The sequence below is a fragment of the Aquila chrysaetos genome, chromosome 12, assembly GCF_900496995.4.
Source record: "Aquila chrysaetos chrysaetos chromosome 12, bAquChr1.4, whole genome shotgun sequence".
In the NCBI taxonomy this organism is placed as follows: domain Eukaryota; kingdom Metazoa; phylum Chordata; class Aves; order Accipitriformes; family Accipitridae; genus Aquila; species Aquila chrysaetos.
This window is the reverse complement of record NC_044015.1, coordinates 23,014,790-23,037,432: the sequence shown is the minus strand read 5'-3', so window position 1 is coordinate 23,037,432 and position 22,643 is coordinate 23,014,790. Positions and strand designations below refer to the sequence as shown.

General features: G+C 41.1%; 1 long non-coding RNA gene across 1 annotated transcript; it reads left to right on the top strand.

The window, feature by feature from the left end:
* Positions 1 to 268: 268 nt before the first annotated feature.
* LOC115349113 lies at positions 269 to 22,405 on the top strand. The gene is made up of 3 exons (XR_003926002.1): positions 269 to 351; positions 20,954 to 21,072; positions 22,267 to 22,405. It is a non-coding gene; the product is annotated as an uncharacterized LOC115349113 (long non-coding RNA).
* The last annotated feature ends 238 nt before the right edge of the window (positions 22,406 to 22,643 follow it).

Here is a 22,643-nt window from a genome sequence, read left to right as displayed (position 1 = left end):
ACACTTGTACCTCAGCCTGTCCAGTGAATGTAGCTTATATTGATGTCAAAGGTAGATTTGCATTAAAACCCTGAGTTTGAGGAGGGGCAGCTGAGATTTTGGCATGTGAACTTTCCTCTGACTCCCTTGCAGAGCCGGCAGCCTCCCACAGAGGTGTGGCAGCAAGCAGGTGGAGGTGGCAATCCTGTTAAACCAGTGCAGCTGTGTGCTGGGGCACCAGTCCCAGCTGAAAGGCCTATTAGCTCCAGGTGTCAGAAGAGCAATTTAGGGATCCCTCAGCTGAGTGGCTCTGCTGAGGTCATAGGGTGTTTGTAGTACTGCAGTGCTTCAGGCTGGACTGTCTAAGAAAAAGTAGGTTGCTTATTTTTCTTAATTCAGTTTTATATTTGTGTATGTCAGCTGTTTGTTAGACAACTGTTTTCTGGTAATTTCCACTTCTGTTTGTGTTGGCTTCAGGCATCCCCTTACCAAAATGCATCCAGGCCCAGGGTCAGAACAGGAGGAATCTCTGTTACTGTGCTGTGGTCCAAATCTGATGGTCTGACTTCTAATTTTTCATAATGTGCTGCTTCTGCTTTCCATTCCTCCTTGTCCAAAACTCCCCCCCCCTGCTTCTCTACGAGTCTCTCATTAGACTTACCTATTTCATTTTTAGTTTATGCAATCTGGTGGACTTTCAAGGTTGTTTTTCTCAATCAAGATCTCTCCTGTATTGTTATTCCATCCATGTGTACACTATAAACTTTAGGTGGCCTTTCCCTATGCTCATCTATCAGCTACATGTGGATCTCTGGAAATGCTAAATCACTGAATTGCTATAATCATGTCTGTGCGCTCTGCACAGTTGTCGGTGTTAAGGTGCCAGGCTAAGGTGCATTTTTAGAAACTGAGTAATAGAAGTCGAGTAAAAAAATGTTTCATCTAGGGAGTGTGGTAATAGTCTGTCAAGAAAAAGGACTACCCTAACCTTTCTAAAAAATATGAGAAGACCATCTGACTGGAGACTAAAACAGGGAATGCTGCTCTTACTGGATTTTTTGCCTGATCATCTAAGCAGTTTCACATATATGCCATACACTTACATTCTTTATACTTTCACATCTTGGTATGTATGTATTAGTTCATCGGTGGCTTTTTTTCCTTTTAGTCTTACCATTCTGCATTAAGATTGTACTTGAATACAAGCTTGTAAAATAAGTCAAAACACCTGTTTGACTACTTTAAGTACAGCACAATGTATTTTTCAGACAGGAGTCCTAGCTAATGTTTTTCAGGTTTTCTTACAAGGTACGTTCATAGGTTATGCATTGTGCATAGAAATGCTATCTTAATTTATGACCTATTGGCTTGTTAAAACAAGACTGAATTAAAAACGAAAAGCAAAACATTTGCTATAATAAAGTGACCAAGGATAACACGAGTTGATTTTACCTGAGTAATTTTATAGATAAAGTGGTAGCACTCTGTGGGCATAGCAAAGGGTTTCTGTAGAATTTCTGAGAACGGTAAAAAACATTACTCTTCACCTAGCACGTGAAACACAAAATACATTCTCAAAGCAGGCTATTGTTAGTTATGTTCTGTGCTCAATGTGTTGACTGAAAAGCCTCTATCACCTATGCTGCTGTATAAAGAAAGGATTTTGTATGATGCATCCTTTAGCTTCAGAAACCTTTCTATCAGCAAAGGCAATCCCTTTGAAAAGACAAGGGAATGAGAGAGAAAACCAAATGAAAGATACTACTTCAAATGATATGTTTGAATCCTATTCTAGCTGCTTACAAAACACCAGTTTTCCAAAAGGAAAAAAAGTTAGAAAAAGCTTTCATGCTCTGCTGTTGGAGATACCACAGCTCATTAGCACCTCTTCTCAAAGAGGAATGAATTAAGGACAGCTGACTTGGATACCACAATGACGAACATGACGTAGAAAGCCAGGGAAGGAGAAACCTACCAAAACATGGTGAACTTGATCTCAGAAGTCCTTCAGGGCATACACAAAATGAGATAGAAAGCTTCATGTAGTATAAGTATTTTTAGTGCAGCAGGAGGAAAAAATGTTGTTTCTCACTCAATTAATGTACTGGAATGAACCGGTGCTAAGGGTTCAGTTGATGGTACTGTAGCTACTGCTTCACCAAACTATGAACCTTTTGAAAGCTCCTTTGTGGTGAAGATATTGAGTCCCATCTGATAATCAGCAGGGTTTTGGATATATCTGTTCTACATGATGCAATTACTTGAGCTAGCTGTAAATTGGGTAGATAAAATATCAGAAATTGTTGAGCTGCAAAAACATGGCATATGTGGAGAGCTACTTAATCCCATTGGGCAAACAAAATAGTGCTGCTTTTATGCAAGTTAGCTGCTGTCTAGACATACCTGTAGCCTCCTAAACCGCTTAGTACTTCTGAAAGTTTTACCACTACACTCATCAGTCATTTTATATGCTTTAGAAAGCCATGCAATGACTGTTTAATTATGCAAAGTGAAGGTATAATTAAATTTCACTGGAACTGTGGGGATTTGAATATGATGAAATAAAATGGGTTTAGTTTTACAGGCTCAGTATGCCACAGAGGAATTGCAAAGCCTTTTGATTTTCTTTTTCCATATCTGTAATTCTCTCTGGGGGAACGGAGAGTTTGGGCCCAAGGTGGCTTTCCGTCTTTGTGACAGGCAGTGTAGATGTACACGCGTAAAAGTTAGATGTTGCCAAGCACAACTCAAAGATGAGATTTGTTTTTCTCTAGGACAGCTGCCAGCACTGTTAATACGTACATCTGGAAGTTCTTGAAACCTGGTAATGAGGACAGTGCTAAAAGCCAAATAAAGAGTCAAAATAAGCAGATCTATAATACAACTTTCAAAAATAGTGGCATGAAACTGGGCGCCTAGGCATGTGGCCTGAGTGCATAATACTGCCTCTTCACAACCTGAAGAGCTGCAAGCTCAGCTGTTCTGGAAAACCGGGCTGCTTGCTGAAAAATGGATGCCAAAGATTGGCTTTTCCCTGATATATAGAGCTTTTAGTCTTCCTCCTTCAGCCTTCTAACAGCAGAGCTGGCTAAGTACCTTCTGGATACCATTGGGTATGGTCCTCCCTCCATATTTCCTTCCATTCTGCTTCCTGACTTCACCTGTGGGCAGGCTTTTTGGGAAACATGCTTGTTTTGTGTTTATCCTTTCGAAGATCTATCTGAGCACCACTGTGTGATGATGGACCATCCTCTGAGAGAGCTGGCTCCTGAAGCCTCAGTAGTTTTGACCATCTTGTTAGTTAATATCTGTGGTGTATAAACCGTTTACTGACTTAACCTAGCTTGAGCCCAGATCAAATGATCACGTATGGATATACTCAGCAGCTTATTCTACACTTAATAATTAACAGTTTTTCTTTAAAAGAATGAGATTCACCAGGGATAGGTGAAATTGAAATACAGTTGCAGAGAAAAAAAGATATTTTTTTGAGACAAATTAATTGTTTCCATACATTCTAAATCTTTTGATGTAGCTGACTGTGTCTCTTTAGGTTTCTCGTCATCTTTGTAGACTACAAAGTAAGAGGAAATACTGAAACAGAAGTAGTATGAGGTTACAAGCAAACCAAGTACTTTTAAAGGATGTGTTAGATGTGCTCGCCACACTCCTGCATAAAACTGAAATTATAACATGAGAGGGAGGGACAGAAACCAGCAATGTCAAAAAACCCAAGCAAACAAAAAAACCCAAGTAAAATGAAACAGTTCCTTTCAGAAAACACAGGTGCTTCTTTATTCTAGACTTTTTTGTCAACATCCTTGCAGTGGGGAAAGGAGGAAATCCTGATGGGTTCATCTGAATTTAGTATTTGATACTATAGTCCTACTCCTGTGTCGTGGTTTAACCCCAGCCGACAGCTAAGCACCACCCAGCTGCTCACTCACCGCCTTCCCTGCCCCCCCCCCCCGCAGTGGGATGGGGAAGAAAATCAGGAAAAGAAGTAAAACTCATGGGTTGAGATAAGAACGGTTTAATAGAACAGAGAAGAAGAAACAACTAATAATGATAACGCTAATAAAATGACAACAGTAATAATAAAAGCATTGGAATGTACAAGTGATGCACAGTGCAATTGCTCACCAACTGCTGACCGATGCCCAGTTGGTTCCCGAGTGGCGATCCCTCCCAGCCCCACTCCCCCCAGTTTATATACTGGGCGTGGTATGGCATGCTGGGCCCATGGTATGGAATACCCCGTTGGCCAGTTTGGGTCAGTTGTCCTGGCTGTGTTCCCTCCCAACTTCTTGTGCCCCTCCAGCCTTCTCGCTGGCTGGGCATCAGAAGCTGAAACATCCTTGACTTAGTCTAAACGCTACTTAGCAACAACTGAAAACTTCAGTGTTATCAACATTCTTCTCATACTGAATTCAACACATAGCACTGTACCAGCTCCTAGGAAGACAATTAACTATCCCAGCTGAAACCAGGACACCTGTCTTAAACTTCTGTATACTCACACACCTTACTTCATAACTGCCTTAGGTTTTTTTTGCTCTTTGTGTGAATATCTTGAATATATCTTGAATAACTGCTGAATTGAACATTTTAAATGATTTCTGTCACCTTGCCAGTGCTACCTGGTTCTTTCACCTTTTCAAAAATGTGAAGTTATCTCATAACTTGAGCTAGCATATATAATAAAACTGGTGATATTTTTCTGCCATATGATTAAACTTTGAACAAAACTCTTTGGGACTTGTGTATGCATGAGCTATAATTCCTGCAGGGAGCTTATGGCCAAGCTTGCATATGACTAAACTGATTTGTTTTCAGAAGTGCTGAATGGGTAGATAGCAAGACTTCCCACCCAGCTCTTGCTTGTCCATGGTGGTTTTTTTTTTTTCTTCTTTTTTTCTTTTAAATATTATTTTTCTCTAGAATGCAGAGCAGGTCCTTGTTAATGTTTTCATCTCTATGTGGGAAAGCTCACCGAGGGTGACCTTATAAAAGAATCATCTTTCATTTCTATGAAAAGAGCTTGTCTACCAAGGAAATCACTTGGCTTGAAGAGTTGTGATTGTATTTAAGTAAGTTTATATTTAACTGAGATTCTACAGGAGAATAAAAAAAAACTTAAAATAAATACAAGCTATTAAAACTGTAATAAAAATGGTTTGTCAGCAACTGGTGTTTTTTCATACTGCCAAATATCTGTTTGTTACACTGTTGTCCATCTGTGTAGGTCTGTTGCTCTTGAAGTTTCCTAGTAAAATGAACAGGATGTTTTTCCCCCTGAAATTGGTATTCTGATGAAATCTGCAGACCGGCATAGTTCCAGCAGCCATGTTTTGCTTGCAGTGGGTGGGTGGGGGTAGTGTTACAACACATGAAAGGGGAAAGAGGGTTTGTGGTAGCACTGCCTAGGGGAGAGGTGAGAAAGGAACTCTTCAGTACCGGAGAAGTGTGCCAGAGGTGGAGAGGACCTGAACTTTTTATGTTTTTCATTAGAAGTGTCTTATAGGGAGGAAGCCAAAATCAGCAGTAGGCAGGGTACCTGCTCTTTTCCATCCTCTCCGAAGGAGGAGGAAAAATAAATGATAAGCTCCAGTAAGTACATAGGCTTTATAGCCTATGGACCAAGCTGTTCAATGACGTGAAAGCACATCTTTATGAAGTTAGAATGCATTTCTGGTTTGGTCTGTGGTTACCACTGAAGGCTTTATACTAATACTGTTATTGGGGGCAGCTGCATTATAGCACTACTTACTTATTTATTCACTGTAGTGACAGTTACATTTCATGTAGCAGCTGCTGAAGCCAAGACTATTCAGCAAGGGCAAAATGTGATAATACTTCAATGAGGTTTTCTTCTGCAATATTAAGTTTTAATTTTTTGTACAGGAACAAATATTTTTCTACTGCTATGTTCAACTTTTGTCTGTAGTATTATCAAAGAAGTTCAGTAGCCACTAGTTAGGAATGTCAAATTCACTTTATTGCACTTGCCTTTCTTGCATGTGTATCTGTTCTAGATACATAACCAGCTTTGTAAAACCTAAGTGCATGAAAGTCATTATTATGATAGAAACAGCCCACCCCATGTTCTGAACACTTTCAGCTTTTCTTAATTCCTTTTAGTGTAATGAGGTCTTAGCCTCTGGGCAGGGGGAAGAGAAAACCATAGCGTAGTATACAAATGATTTAGGAAACTCTTGACACATGTAGAAAACAGTATCTGCTCTGGAAGGCTTATTGATTGCTTCTAAATTTTAACTAAGCATTTGATGGGGAAAGGGTAAACTCTACCTTGGAGGATACCAGTGAGATGCTCGAGTTAGTGCAAATGTGGCCAGGATGTCTGCAGCTTTAGGGTCTTTATTCTTCTGTTGTTCGCCCAAGGTTTTTGGTGTAGTCATTTCTGTTTTGCTGGAAACTAGATCAGGCAAATCTGTGGGTTGTGGGTTTTTTTTGTGGGCGTGTGGTTTTTTTCTTAGGTTGTTTGTTATTCATGGGTTTTTATTTTGGTTTTGGTGGTAATAACTTGTGCTGCTGTAACTGAAAGTCTTGGGCTTGGGTCCTGCTGGCAGCCATGCTCTCATGAGTGGTTCCAATATATATGGTCACCGGTGTAAAAATATGTCTTTGCCTGGGCTGCGTTCAGCCTGTCTGGGGGAGTTTGTAATGAAGTGGCCAGGCGTGTGCTTGTGGAGCCTTGTGGTGGCTGGCTCCAGACAGACCTGCTCCCTGGTTGTGGCAAAACTAATGGTACCATGGGCCAGCCTGCTTTTAGGAACAGACTCCAGATTAGAGCGTAGACAATTCATTGTGTTCTCCGCATCTGCGCAAGGAGTTTGGCTACTGCCCAGCAATGAATGACATTTACAGGAAAAGGTTGTTTGGCCCACTTCTGTGAATGACATGTCACATCCTTCACTTTAAAGCTGATACTAACCACTCTATTTGTTTTATACACTTATTTTCCTCTCTGTCCTTTCTGAGGACAGTTTCTAAAACTTCTGGTGAACTACCAGCAGTAGACTCTGTAGACACTAAGCACCTTTTTGAAGATGACAGATGCTGTATGTATAATCAAATCCTGCCCTAAGTTGCTACCAAACACTTTTCAGGCTTGCTCACTGTTGAGCCACAGCACCTCTGAGATGAAATACCTTCATTTCGGGATTTGCTGACCTTCATAAAGGAGGCAGAGTTGATACTTGCATTTTATGCGTCAAAGGTCCATGAAAAGCAGTGATTTTTTGTCTTCAGCACATATGACATCCATAGGACACCAGTAAAGTGACCAGAGTAAATACTAATGTGCTGTCTAAAGATGTTGCCCTCATGTCTCATTTTGCACGAGCTGTTACGTAGCTGTAGTGATGGAAAACAAAGTGTTGTATTTAACTGTATTTTTAATATACATTAGTAACAGACATATTTTATGTGTTTAGCTGTAATTAACACTTCCATATTTATGTTATGTAGCTTTCTGTAAATGTTTACCTTTGTACAACAGACTTATATTCACAGAACTGGTCGGAAATTTTTCAACAAAACAAATGTCAGAAAGTGGCAATTTGTTGAAACCAAAACTTTCTTGGGGAATGTGGCATTTTCTATGAAAAACTTTTTTCCAGAAAAGCTTTGACATGCCTTCAGTGTGGTTTCTGCTCTGAGGAAGAAAGAGACTGCTACCCTGGGCTGTGGGAAACTGAAGACACTGATACAGGATGTGTCCTGTGTGGCAGAGCAGGGAGTCTATCCTGGTGAATCTCATCTCTTTGGCTCAGTTCCATCCCAAGAGGGTATGTAGAAATCTTAAGTCTCAAGCAGATCCCATGTGGGTCTAATCACAGAAAAATTTTATTAAGTTTCTGCAAATGGTAAAAACCCCATTTGAACTGTTGCTGGTTTTGTGGGATAGCTGGCACTGAGTACTGCATGCAGAGCTCGTGGGCAGTGCTGAGCACTTGCAACTTGTCTCTGACTGCACGGGGAGGTCCTGGCTCGTCCTTCAGCTCAGCCGCACTTTGGAAACCAGACCCAGCCTCTGTACAGACCTACTCCCTGCTGGGATGGTACAGGGATAATTCTGTATGAGAGGGCTTCCTCTGGGCCGGGTGTCAGGGGTGGAATAAATAATGCTGCCTTTTCCTAGTGTCTTTGAAGATACCTGGGGAAAAGCCCCCTCTCCCCCCCAAACCTCATGCTCATTTAATTCCTTTTGAACTTTGGATAGCAAACATAAAATGCTGGGCCTGGTTGTCCTCGCTCACACTGGTCTCAAAGAGCATAAATTCATGGGAGCTGGTTGAGAAGTTTGCCGAGCCTGTTTCTCTACCTAAAGGGTTATAGCATGAAGGGTACTAAAACATCTTTCTTTGCTCCCCAGCTTGTGATCTGTAAAAGGCAGCTGCCTCTGCTGATTGCTGGCAGGTCCCAAAGAAGGGTTGCATTCAGGTGAGGGTGGGACAGACTCACAAAGACGCTCATGAGCCAAAATGCAAGTCTGCATCAAGTAAAACAAGCTCATGCTTGCAGGGAGTTAGTGACAGAGATGGTCTAATTTGCCTAGACTGCATATATTTACCCTTTTATTTTCTAACACAAAAAGCTGGCAAATTCTTTCGCTATGGAGAAATTTCTTAGAAATAAGCTTGCCCTGTCCCCTCCAAGACAAAGTGTTTCTGCAGTGGGGTCTAGCGGAGCTAGAATTTGATGTGGCTGGGCTGCCTGGGGTGTTCAGAAAGGTAGTTGTTTTCTTCACTGGACTATGGAGGTGGCATTGCTGCTTCTCGTGCTTGCTGAGCTTTCCTTTAGGACTGGAGCTGGCAGTTCCACTTTTCTGATACCCCAGGCACATAAAATAACTTTTAGTTGTTTGGATCCCCGCGTCTTAGCCATGCTCTGTGCAGCTACTGTCCTACATGACAAAGGTGAAGAAAGCAGCTGCACATCACTTCTGGCTCCCCTACTTGTTGTGAAAGTTCTAGTAAATCAGTGCGATGTTCTCTGCTTCTATTGCATTTGACTTTTTTCTTTTTTTTTTTTTTTTTAAACCTCTGAGCTATGTATCTTTGAAATGGGATGCCATGGTTTCCATCATTACCTTCCCTACATAGGGTCTAACTTTGAAACACACATTTTCACTACGGTGAAACCATCTGCTGCGTGTGGGGAATTAGCAGTACTAGGCATAATGGTTCTTTATAGCTACCTAGAAATGTGCCCAAATAGTGCAATATAATCAGGCATAATAAGATATAAATGCCTGTTCAACACATAGACCCACAGTAAGGCCATTTTCACATCATCTTGCATTGGCTTACATTATGTTCTATTGAATTTCATTTCAGGTTTTGTTTGCTAGTGCCGTACAGGACCTGCTGTTGTTATCATCTCAGATACATGTGTTTTTAATGATAGTGTTCTGAGATTCAGATATAGTTGAATTTACATGAACTGGACAATGAATGTGATATAAGTTGTCTCGCATTTACTGGACACTAAAAGCATACATGTGGGTAGATACTGTAGAGTAGTAAATGTGCTGTAAATCCACACTTAACCTCCCAGGTGGAACCTGTTTGTGGAGCCATATTTAAGGGTTGTTGGGAGTTAGAATAATATTAGTTGTTCTTTTCATAAATCCACAGCATTTGTAGGGCTCTGAGCTTGCTGTATACTTTTTTCACAATTGCTATCTATCTTTAAAGGTTTCCGTTTCTTTTCTTTCTTTTTTTTTTTTTTTTTTCCCTGCATGTCGCATACAAACCAGGGTGCATTCTTTTCATACAGTATTGAATTACACATCCATGGGCATCATAGAAAACTTTTTTTTTCCCCCAATACTTGGTGGCAGTTCTGTGCATTTTCAAGCCTTAGGTCCCTTTAAAATATTAACTAATCCCTAGCCCATCATTTATAGGTTACTGTAATCTGCAATTTGCAGAAGTTAAAATTGAGGCAGAGAGGTTAACTTGCTGCAGATGTCAGTGATATAGCAGTAAAGCATGAATTAATCATTGCAAGCATTCTTGTAGAACCACTAGTGCAGAATCCTGTTAGGTATCTGAAGTGTGGGGCTTTCTGGCTCCCAAATCTCTAAGTTGCACCACTAATCTTCATATCTTTCCCTCTGTGTTTTTCCTGCGTCACTGATGATGACTGTTCATCAAGAGTGATGTATGCTAAGCTGTTAGTTATGTTCCCATACTGTCAGAATTTAAAAACTACTGATGTTGAAAGATGTGGGGACACCTTTTGCTCCCTCCCTCCTTCCTTTCTGCTAGCCTCATTGCAAATTATCAATGTTGAAAGAAGTCATGAGGAAAGAAGAGAGAATGCATGACTGAAGAAAACTTCAGATGCTAGAAACCTGATAAGCTTCTAATGTCCTTTTGCTTCCTGGCAGGCTGTACAGGACCAGAAACCTGTTTTGAACACACTATTTCTGATTTTGTGAAATGCTGTTGGCTGAGAAAAAGACTGTTGAGGCCAAAATATTGGTTATAAACTATGCCTAATCTCTATTTTTGTTCTGGCTGGTAGTGTCCAGAAAAGTGACTGTCTCGTGTGGATCCTTGGTGTTCTGTGCAGAATTATAAAGAAACGCAACTCCGTTCTCAGCACACCAGAACGGCAAGCAGCGGTTCTCTCACACACTTGCCATCACAGATCAGGCCCTCTCTGTACCAGAAGATTGACGAGCTCTCTAATAATGCTTTCCATGTCAGAACTAAAACATGGTAGGGAAGAACATGAAGAAACCTTCATAGATCTGCCTGGCTCAAGAAAAATAAATAGTTGACCTTGGGTTCTGACCATTTTCCTTCAGTGAAATTATGCTCACAAGAAAAATTGAATCAGGTTTTATTTCCCTTTATAATGTCTCCATGCCCCTACTGCAACCACCACAACTAGGAGGAGTGGGATCCTGGCTATGGAGTATTGCAAGTGTTACAAAGGTTCAGCTTGGCACCACGCTGAGCAGTTAGAGAGCATTTCTCTCCATCTCTACAAAGAGGAAAGAAATACAAAAATCCAGTTGGAATCGGTGCATTATTGGGGAGTGGAAGGGTTTAAGGCTTATAGTTAATAACAACAAGCTATGTTCATCTGCCATTTGTGAAAGCAAAGTCCTTGGAAAAGAAAGATGGCTGTTGGAAGAGTTGCTACAATAATGTCTCAAAATACACGTTGAAAATATTTTTATGTCCAGAAGAAGGGTCTGAATCAACTTTGTGCTTTCTTTTATTTAAAATCAATAACGAAAACTGGTTTTGCTTGGCAGGTTCCACAAAAGAAAAGTACTGCCATCCATTGAAATACCAGAAATCTTTTTCCATATCTCTTTCTCCAGACCCTTTAAATACATTTGGGTCTACATTGGGCCTAAGCAGCGTGAAGCACTATGCTTAGCATTTTCAAGGGATCTATGACTTATGGGTACTGTTGGCTGGGCTGCAACGTCATTCAATCCTGTTTCGGTTGTGTCTCTTGACTGTGAGCTGGTGTTATAGCTGGTGAAGGGAAGTTCAGGTACTCCAAATGCATTGCTCTCTATGGTCCATGTGGTCAGCTTTTTGGGAAGGCAGGGCTGTGAACTGGATTGTGGTTTCAAGCCCATTTTGTGCAAGCTGCTGAAGGTGCACGTGAGACAGTTGGATGCTATTTTCCAGTAACAGATTCAAATGGGTACCCTAGAGCCAGGAGGCTTTTATCCTGTTCTCCCCCTCCCACCAGCTTTCCCTGCCCAGTAAGGATCCTCCACTTTTGCCTCCCTCCTCTGCTTCTGCAGAGCTGAGCCCTGGTGCCTGGGGGGGGGGTGGTACGCAGCTTCTGGCAATGCAGCTCTTCCAAAGGTGAGCACCAGAATAACTGGAAAGTGCTGAATTGCATGCACCCAACAATTCTTGGCACTTTGCTTTAACGTTTCATGAAAAAGGATATTAGTGAATTATTTAAAATTATTTTGTGGCTCTTGGCTGTTTTTCTTGAGGTTTTTTTCTTTCTTTTTTCTTGTATTCCTAGTCAGTTGCTCAGTCTAGCAAGGTGGTTGGCCACAAAACCCTCACATACTGATAACTATAAATGGTAATGATAGCCTGACTGACTGACGTGTAACCATGTAGATAAAAAAAAAGTTGCTACCAAGCACACGTGGCTTTCACAGCATGTGCCAAGAACTCCCACAGTGTCCTACAGCTAGAGGTAAGATGGACAAGATGCGAGGGAAAGAAGAGAGGGAACATAACGTTATCCTTGTCGAACAAGATGGAACACTTCTGTTTATTCCTAGAGATATGTAGGATTACATTTAGGACTCTTATGAGAAGCAACTGCTAACGTCAATCCCACTTTCACCTAGAAAATGGACAGACTGTCCCTTGGTGATAAAGACCCTCTGACAGGTATCAAAGCAAGTGAAGCTTCCTGTGTCACACTTTGTGGAAAATAAAATTGGACTCATTCTATCAATCTCCTTCTCTAAACCTCTCTGTTTTGTGTGGTGTTGTTTTTTTTGTTTTTGTTGTTTTGTTTTTTTTTTTTTTCCTGCTGCACACCCCAGAGGTTGTGATTGTTATTGGATATATTTGTTTGCCATGTCAGTTGAGTGAAAAGTTTTACTCTGATGTTGTGGCTTGTTTCAAGCCCCTGGTAGTGCTGCGTTCAGCTGAGGCTTCCTTCTGAGCCTGCGGGTGCGTGCGTGCACACGTGCAGAAACTGCCCGTGGTTGCCAGGCACAGTGAAAGCTCACTGTTATTCCTGTCTCATCTCCATGACAGATTTATTTTCCTCTGCACAGTTATGGTGACTCTTGCTCATGTTCTGTCCTTCTCGGTGGCACTAACCGCCCCCTCTGAGGCTGGTCTAATGCAGGCAGTGCCCTGCTCATCGGGTTACAAAACGGGCCAGGAAAATCTCCTTTGATGCTGGTCAGAGGCTGCTGTTGGATTCCTTGGCTTTGTTCCCCTGCTGAATAGCGGCTTGCATTTCTTGACATCTTCTCCAAGGCCCCACTTAGCTGCTCCAGAACATGCCGGGCTTGTCTGGGTTGCAGCATCTCCTGCAGCCATCAGTACGTCTCCCAGTGCGTGGGTGCCTTGCACCGTGCTCTGCCACTCCTCTGCTTCCCGGAGCTCCTTGGGGAACTGTGTGACTTGCAAGGCCTCCAGGAGACTTGCAAGTTCAGCTTCCTGTATTCTAGAGCTATGTATTTATGAGAAAGTAAGTAAACATGCCATGAAATGCTGCTGTGTTCACGTGCGGTCTTAGTGGCTTGTCTGATGTTTTCCTTCCTCCCTGCCGTTGCGTCCAAAATGTTTCCAGTCTCTCTCCAGACTGTGTCCTGCCTGGCCCCCATCCTGGGTTGGCAGGACACCCATGGGTGTAGCAAATGTGTTGTATTTCCTTGGTGAAATTCTCTGGCTGCGGGTCTTGCTGGGGCGTTTTTCCCAACGTTATCCCAGAGTGATGGGGGCAGTCCTGGCACTTGCTGGAAAGGGAGATAAAATAAAAGTGAGGCAGTAACAATGGCTGGTTAACTGGGCTGTCTTACAGGCAGTGGCTTGATTTTGTCCCCAGTGAACCAAAATGTAGGCTCAGGACTAGGTCTGCTTTCAAATGCTTATGTACAAGATCTTAAAATGGAGCCAAACCCCCTTCTAAATAGGGCTCCCTGGCTTCCAATTTAAAGAACATCTGAGCTCTGGGAGTCTGTCACAACACAACCCGGGGCTGGTTACTGCAGTCTGATATCAAAACCTACTGAAGCTTTCCTTTCTTAAAAACCAGCCTTTGGGATCTGTCACAGCCGCTTTTGGCCAAACTGAAGATGTGCTGGTGGTCTGGATAGAAGCACAGTCAGCTGCAGAAGGGACTGTGAGGTGACCAGGTACCGGCTTAAAGCACTAGATAAAAATGAAACTGCTTAAAGAATTCAGAAGGAAAAGAGACTTGACTCTGTGTGCTCACTGATTCTTTGAAATAAACCCAACTCAAACGAGCTTTGCAGTTTAAAACCACTCATTTAACTCTGTACCTAGTCATTTAATGCTTGCTCTTGCATTAAATGCACAATAGTGTTACAAACTATGCTAGCCCTGTTAGCAAACACACACATATTGTCCCAAGAAAGCCCCTTCTCTGAGAATTTTACCTTTATTTTGCTCTTTCTGGATCCTAGAGTTTCCAATAAGATCCAGACGTGTTTAAATCAAGCTACTTGGTATTTGACTGTCACTTTATTAACACAAGTTCTTCCCCAAAAGTGCTGCCTACACATCCTGAAATAACAAGGGCAGTGCCTGGGCCACCTGGTCCTGCGAACAGTAAATAACAACCCAGGAAACGGAATTGATTCCTGCTCAATGAAGAGGAGTGAAGGAGTTAAAACTTCTCAAAAATGGACTGTAGATGGAACTGAACTGTGCCGGTGCCGAGCCTCTGAGATCTATTAGTTTTGACAACCTCAGTTATTCTGGTGCTTCTCATCATCTGTAAAGTTAACAAGGGCTGATAAGAGATGATGAGGCACCACATGGGTTTGTATTTCAGAACTCATAAATATCTCACAATACCATTTTTCTTACAATCAGATACATTAATTTGTCGACTGTAGATATTGCTGAATATTCACTTGGTGCAGAGATTTAACAAAGGCACTGCAAGGATAAACATTTTTAAATCAGCAGATAGAAGCCATGGGTTGTGCTGTGTGCTCAGCTGTTACATGTTTTCAAATGCATGTTCTAATTTTACTGAAATTGTTGATTTTTCAAGGAAGAAAGCAGGTCAAAAAATATATTATGATTCATAGGCAACCCCCTCCTCCAGCTGTATTTTTATCCCTTTTTGGTGTGACTTCGTAATTTCATACTAGCGAGTCGGATACCCGAGGGTGAATTTAATTTGAAACAAACCTTACTCTTGGCAGAACAATTTTTACGAGGGGATCAAACAATGTAACATGCAATTTTCTCATGCTGCATGTCACCTGGAGATGCCTGCAACTCAAATTAAGTAAAGGTGCTCTCTGAAGCAAAAAAATTCTATGAAATGTAGTGTGGACAAACTCTCCAAAGTAGCAGTTATTCTTTTTCCTGCTATAATAAGATGGAGCACACAAATATCACTTGATTAACAGCTGCAGTATTAATTTCCCTTTTTGCTTGCTTGACTCACAGCAAGAATCATGTCAATGCAGCAGAGAAGCAATTAAATTGATTTTAATCTTTGTCAGAGAAGATAACATGCCTCTTTCTCTTCTCATTTAAATAATTAAAGTTTCAGCAGGTATTATTTCTGGCTTTAAAGAAATTGGTATCTTAATGTAATAGAATCCTTGTAATTATACACTTAATGGGTCTTAATAAGTTAATCATGGTTTTTCATTTAAAATGTTTTTTTTAGTTATTAAACTTTTATTTGCTTTGATGGTTATGCTTTTAAGAGGGTAGAAAAATATCAAAAAAATAAAGTTCTAAAAAAAGCCTCACAGCTTTTTTTTTTCACATGCCTACATGGCCTTTCAAATTCCTTTTCAGTGCAATAGTCAGATTTCAACACACGCTTTAAAAATTCTTATCCAGTGAAGCTTTCTGTTATGCTACAGTTAATTATTTTGTTGAAAAAGCTTCATATAACGAGGAAAAACAAATATTCTTTTATCTTTGTTGTAGTGCAAACTCCAATTCAGCTGGAGTACAGCAAATATTTCTTTGTCCTCTTTGATCCAAGCTGTTAGGCAGTATTTGGGGTCTTCCAGGTTATTCCCATTAGGCGGAAAAATGGCTGGTGGAGTCAGGTATGTCTTTGATGTGATGCTCTGTGTTTACCCAGAGAGCACGTAAAGCCTCTCTCCCCGTACCAGTGAGGAGACGCTATCTTGCCTTGCCGTCCTAAGCTTGCCTGTTCAGGCAGCACTTTACCCCAAAATCTTTCTCTTGGTAGTGACTTGACATGGCAAACTACGTTTAATTCTTTTGTTTTGAATTTTTCCCCCCCTTCGCTTACAGCAGGATTGCCAGCAGTCTTATGTTACTTTTCTGGTTTTCTGGCTGGGAGAGTCTTAACCCTTCTTGCTGAGAAAAAAACTGAGCTGACAGCAGACCATGTTTCTCTGGAGCGTGCATGGATACTCTCCACTTCGTAATGACCCACTGCACGCAGGAGAAGCCCCAGTGAAAATCTTGTTTGCCCTTTAAAGGTGACAGGTGCCCCAATCTGCCTGGGGAGACCCGTGGCTCTCGGGCTGGGTTCCAGGAGTCCCCCGGTCCTTCCAGGGGCTAGAGCCAGCCTGAGGAGCCGCGAGCAGCTTGTACTTGCCCAGGGCAGGTGACTCGCTGGTGCGGAGCCACCTTCTGCTTTGGAGTTGCAACCCGTATCTCTTGTGGTTCCTCTTCTAGAGGCGAGGCAAGGGGAAAGGCAAAAATATCGAGGATGAACTACTTTGCAAGGTTTAGTACAAAGGACTCTAGAAATATTTGGGAAAGTGAAGACAGTTCCATCAGGAAATCTTTACGTTTTGAGAATTAAAACAATACAAAAAGAAATAGTGACAAGTCACGTGAAGCTTCATTAAAAAAATGGTGAACGTCTTCTTGTACAACTAATATACTTTGTATTCTCTAAGCAGAGATTGAAAACTCCTGTGCCTGCTGTATGAATTACCAGAATTTAACAAATCATGAAATTGATGTTTTCCCAGACAGTGGATTTGGTCATGTTCTCTGAGAATTCCCAGTTGCTCAGTGACCTCAGTGGAAAATATTTTGTTTGTGATTAGCATCATTCAACTTTCTGAGTTTTTACTGAAATTGGTTTTACCCTAATTTTTTTTAAAGGGATTTTTTTTTTTTGTCAAGTATAAATTATGGTAGTGATGAGCAACACCACACATAAGCAGCAGGGAGCACACCAGCATCTGATTTATGTCCATGCTCAAGAGCAGCGTTGTATTTCTCTTATTTATTACTGTATCATTAGGGTTCTTGTTATGTTGGTTTTTTTTTTTTTTCTTTGTTAAGAAAAGTACTTCATATTTGCTCTTTGCTTTGAATAGATATAAAATCTCTTCTAAAATACCTTGCTAGTACTGCTGTGATTTGGAAGCTGTATTAAAGTGACAGATTTCTTCTTCCTTGGATTTCATTACAGGCAATGCTCAACTCAATTTGGGCAGGGGCGTAGACTTAACAGGCAGTAAAACTACACAAGTGATCCTTGTGGGGCTTGTGTGTATCCCTCCACCCCAAGATACTCAAGTGGTTCAAAAAACCAGCACAGAAAGCAGAGAAAGGCACTTGTTTGCAGTCTTTCTCAGCCTGGTTCAAGTAAAGTTACTGCAACGTGATTGCTGGACTCTCAAGATTTACATTGCTTTGCTTGGGAAAGGCCTTCACGTATCTTTTGAGCTCTAGATATGGCTGTGTCTGTTCTTACGTATGCACGGTCTAGTGATACAAATATATTTTCACAAAGCAAACATAAGTAAAGTCTGCTGCTCTCTTTCATCTCCAGTTTATGAAGGGAACTGGCAGGTTGGATGCGGGAACTCGTGAAGGAAGAATTCCTCTTTTCTGTGCACAAATAACTTACACGTGCAAGAGGCTATTGCTCCACAGCTCAGGCAACACCTCTGTGTTCTGCATAGGTGCAAAAATGCTCATAATTGAACTTAAAATCTGCTTCATGGTGTCTAATATGACCAATTAACTTGGTCTCATCTCATTTATATCGTTGTGCCATATGGTGTGTGTGCAGGCAGAGATTTAGTCCAGGCAGAAATTTTATGGAAGAGAATTGCAAATGGGGAAGGGAGGGAGAAACAGGGTGGTTAATCAACAGAGACGGGGTTCTTGATGAATACACACTGTTTACCCTAAATAGTGAAAAGATACGTAACAGATGCTGAATTCTTTAGCACACTTGGCAGCATAACACATTTGATATCAACAGAACTATGAACAATGTAAGTGATGTAGCATATAGGAAGGGATACTCTTTAACTAAGAACCAAGTTGGAAAGGATATTGCTTGTTGCCTTGCCTACCAAGTCATTACTGTGAGCGTTACAGGCAGTCTGCAGATAAAAGATAATACTGTCTGAATGGACCGACATTAGCAATTATTGTCTATGTTTTGCTCTTTGTTTTTCTTCTTTCAAAATCTCTGCTCAAAATATGATTGCAATTGCTTTCCTGGTATAAGTTTTTGTAGGACAAATCTACTGTGCCATGTATTCCCAATTGCATTCGTAGTTTTTGATCAGAAATATAGAGATATAAACTTTTATCTGAGTGAATTTGGAGACATTGTTTTAAGAACAATCTGTCTTGGTCATCCAGGGCTCTTAAATGTCAGCCAGTGGATATTTACCACTAGTAGTACAATGCAGGAATTGTTTAACATGTTTAGGGAGTGCCTCTGAACTCTGTTCTTTTTTGTGATGAACACAATTGTGAAGGCTTTCAATTTTACTAAAAAACATGTTGCAGGCTGAGATTTCCTTATTTGTATAGTTCTTTCAGTGCCTTCCTACATGCAGGACAAATCCAGAAGCCCCAAACCAGGAACCTGAATTCTTGCTTTCAGTCAAAATTTCCATAAGTCTGACATAAAATGATTTCTGTTATGAAAATCACATGGTAGCAGACATCACTGATAGATGGTTTTGTAGTATTTGATGAGGTACAATTAGGAACCAATTTGGCAGAAACCCTTCACCCTCCACATAAGGCAGTCATATAAAATATTATAGTCAGCAAAAATCCGCAGCAAATACCTTTAATGGCTTTCTTTTATGAAAAAATTTACAAACTCGCATATCATATATAGCAAACCCTCAAATCTTCATCACTGGGTGTATGCGTGTGTGATAATAATGCACTCAGTAACCATGTGTGACACACACTGTTATCAGAATGCAAAAGATTTTCAATCTTCTTTGTCAGTTTGCTTATTTGAATATTTTATCTAGGAGTCAGTGATTGAAGTCAGCTGGTTTTTCTCTGGAATGAAGCTGTACTACACCTTACAGCTTATCTGTAGTTGAGCTGAACAGCCTCTGCAGAAAGACAGAGTTTTCTTTTTTTTTTTTTTTTTTTCCAAAAGCAAATTCAGATGTCTTGTTAGTAGCATAGGTTAGAACCATTTCTCAATCATAGATGCAATAATTTCAGTCTAATAGTAGTATCTTACCTTGCCTGCATCTACCCCCTCAACCTCTCCTCAACTAGTTTTAAGATGTAGTTTGAGAGGTTGATAGGTTTTAGAAAAAGGCGTATATGGTATGACTGCCTGATGACAGGAGAGCACACTTGATGATCCAGACAGTTCTTGCCCATCCTACCTTCCCAGTATACTGAAGTTTGCGGTAAATCACGTCTGGCCAAGCAACGCAGCTCACAGCAAGGTGGCCTTTGCTGAAAGTGTGCCTGGGCTGGGCAACAGCTCCACAGGTCTCCGTTCCAGTGCACTGTGCGACTCAGGGCATGTGCTTCTTTCCATGTTAAATATTGAAGCATGTCCCGTGGGTTCCTAATGCGCTATGCCAACTAGCTAAGATGGAGCACTTGGGAGCTTAAAAAAACCCTAAAAAATTAATGGGTTCACATTTCGGGTGTATTTACCTTTTGTGACCTGCAGGATGCTAACAGCTTGTACGAGAGGGAAACTGGAATTCCAGGTCTCCATGAGGCTTGGTTTTCAGTGTCTTAGGCCACTGGCAGTACCAAACACTTCAGTGGAAAATGTAGCACTAGTAGTACTAATAGTATGAATGTAGTTTATGGTACACTTAATTTGTGTGTTCCAGACTGAGCATGGCTGGCTTACTTTTGCCCACCTTGTGAAATGGACTGTTCTCAATACTATGAATAGAAAGTGTTTAAAGCAGCAGTGGGAGGATGTAATGTGGTAATAGGTGTGACAGAGGGCAGACATCTGTTAAAAAAGGCAGAATTGTGGTTGTGGTGCAGAGGCCTTCAGGGCACAGTGGTTACAGTACTGGTAAGTTGTGAGCCTCTGGGGAAGAAGTAGAGAACATGTACTGACAGTTAGTCTTGCTTTTCTTTGCTTTTATGTATTTGTGTTAAGTTTTACTAAGTCACTCTCTTCTTTGCCTTATTTCAAGGTTTTATTTTTTTTTGTCCTGCAGTGCTTCGGTTGGGTGGTAGGCAGGGTAAAAGTGTGGGCCCTTCTTGGGAAAGGGCATATTAGTTGCATAGGACACTTTTTTTGCATGCGGGACTGCATGCAATGGGTCCTTACAATCCAGCAGCTGCACACACAATGTGATCCACCAACTTTTGTCTTGTGTAGCCTGTGGATAGAGTAATGGTTTATTCCATGGCTATATGACACTCTTGTTCCTATGAACTTGACCCTCACTTACATGTTTACCTTCTGACATGGGACCTCATCAGCATCTGGCCAGTTCTGGTCCTGCTTTCCATTTGAAATGCTTAGCTGTTCAGATTGGCTCCTGTTTCCTTACCTCATACATACTTGGGGTCCAGTAGCCACTTCTCCTCATTTCGGGTCTCCCAAGAAGGACTCCACAGCAGCCACTCTCTTTGTACAGGACTCAGCAATTCTATCACTTTGACTCCCAAAATAGTCCTAGACTCTCCCCAGGCATGCTGCTTGATCTGACAAACACATGCTTGCCTTATAGCTTTGGTTACACCTCTTCAAGGAGAACAGATCAATAAAGGATAGAAAACCCCTTTATCAAATTAATTTCTCATTCACAAAGCTTAAATGAGAATGGGGAATTTGCAGGTTTGTGGAAATGTGATCGAGAGCGCGAGCCCTGCTCTGGTTTTACCTTCTTGTGAGTCCTCAGTCTGGTGCATTTCTTCCAGCTTTCCTGTTGTGATGATAGTGGTAAAATGGCTTCTCTTTCACAGCGTGTGCATGTAAAACAACTCTTATTTCATTCTGTGCTGCTTCACTTCTGCAGGGCAATTTTCATGTACCATCTCCTGATCTGTTTGTACCATTGACAGCAACAGAGTCCTAACTGCCTGAGTTCATCAAGAACTGTCCAGTGGGTGACTCTTTGCTCCTCCACAGCAAAAGGTAAACAAACCATAACTGGCAATCGGCAAATAAAATGAAATTCTGGATTTGCCAGGTACAACCCAAATGCTATTGCAGTAACTTCTGCAGGCTCGTTTTATATGTCACTTTGCCCACTTTAAAATGTGTTGCCTTCTTATATCATTGGGAGCACTGTGTGATAAAAAATGTTCGAAGATTGAAAAGACAGCTGTATAGGTGCACCTGGCTGACCTCTCTCATTCCATTCATTATATTTTATGTCATATTGTGTCATCTTTTATTCATCTCTTCACTAGTTAACTTTTTCCTCTTTTTTAATTGCTCATTATAAAGAGGACTTTCCAAACTTGTAGTACTTTTTGTTGCACCTCTGTGAACCTATTCTATTTTTGCTTTGTGGGTTTTTTCCTTAAATAATTGACCATGAAAGACTATGGTATCAAGATGAGGAAAAATGATATAATAGCTCCAGTCGTCTTCTCTCTTATACAACCTAATGGTTATCACTAACGTTAGGAAATGCATCTTCAGAATTCATGATTTCTCCAGGAAAAAGAGGTAAGAGAAAAGGAAGCAGGAGTTGGGGCATGCAGATACTAACTGAGGAATGACTTCAACAGAGATAATATTCTTTCTCACCTTGCTGTCTTTTTATCTAATTGACATGTTTGTCTGCTGTTCCCTGTGGATTTTGCTGTATGGCTAATACAAATCCAAGTGAGCCCATTTCTGAGATTTAGCAGGTCACAGGTGAGAAAACATGGGTTAGCCTGAGCTTTCTTCTCAGTCTTGCTGTCTCCTACAGCACCATGCGGTCTGCACCCGGCACTCCCTTTATCACCAAAACTATTCCTGCTCAGCGTTTGTTGAGGGGAGCTCCAATGCAAGGACGCAGAGGTCTCATTTCCCACTGACTTCTGCTTGATGGATTCTTGATCAACAAACTGAATGAATTATTGAGAAACAATAGTGGTGTGCAAGCAAAGTGCCCAAAATAAAAGCATTTTGTCTTTCTATAAATATGACTTCAACATTTCTAGTTTTGGAAGTCTAATTTAAAAATAATTCAGTGCTTTACTGTTTAATTCTCTTGTGCTGTTGATCTGGGAGACTTCAAATCTATAATAAAAATAAGGTAATAAAAGCAGACAATGACTTTGGTTATGTATTGTGTATCGTAAATATTTGTGTCTCTGACTGGTTTCATTTTAGCTGGCTGAGGAAATACAACTTGCTGAAGGCGGTTACCTTTGTTCGAAGCCAACTGAGACAGCGCCAGCACTCAGTAATTACAGCCATACAGTTTCCAGGAGACTCCTTCTTCACCAGACCTGTCGTCTCATGTCCCCATTTGTAACACTGTTCATTATATTCAACCTGCTGCCGTCACTCCAGAGCTTTCAAAAGGTATTCTGTGGGCTATCGTGCTGCAGGACAGGGATAATGAAATAGTTAGACGTGACTTGTATTATAATCGGCTCACCTAACTTTCATTTGGCTTGAAAAGTAGACTTAATAAAAGCAAGAGTGAAAGGCATTTTATGTTTTTAATAAGGAGTCTCATATGGTATAACCTGCTGTTTTTCATT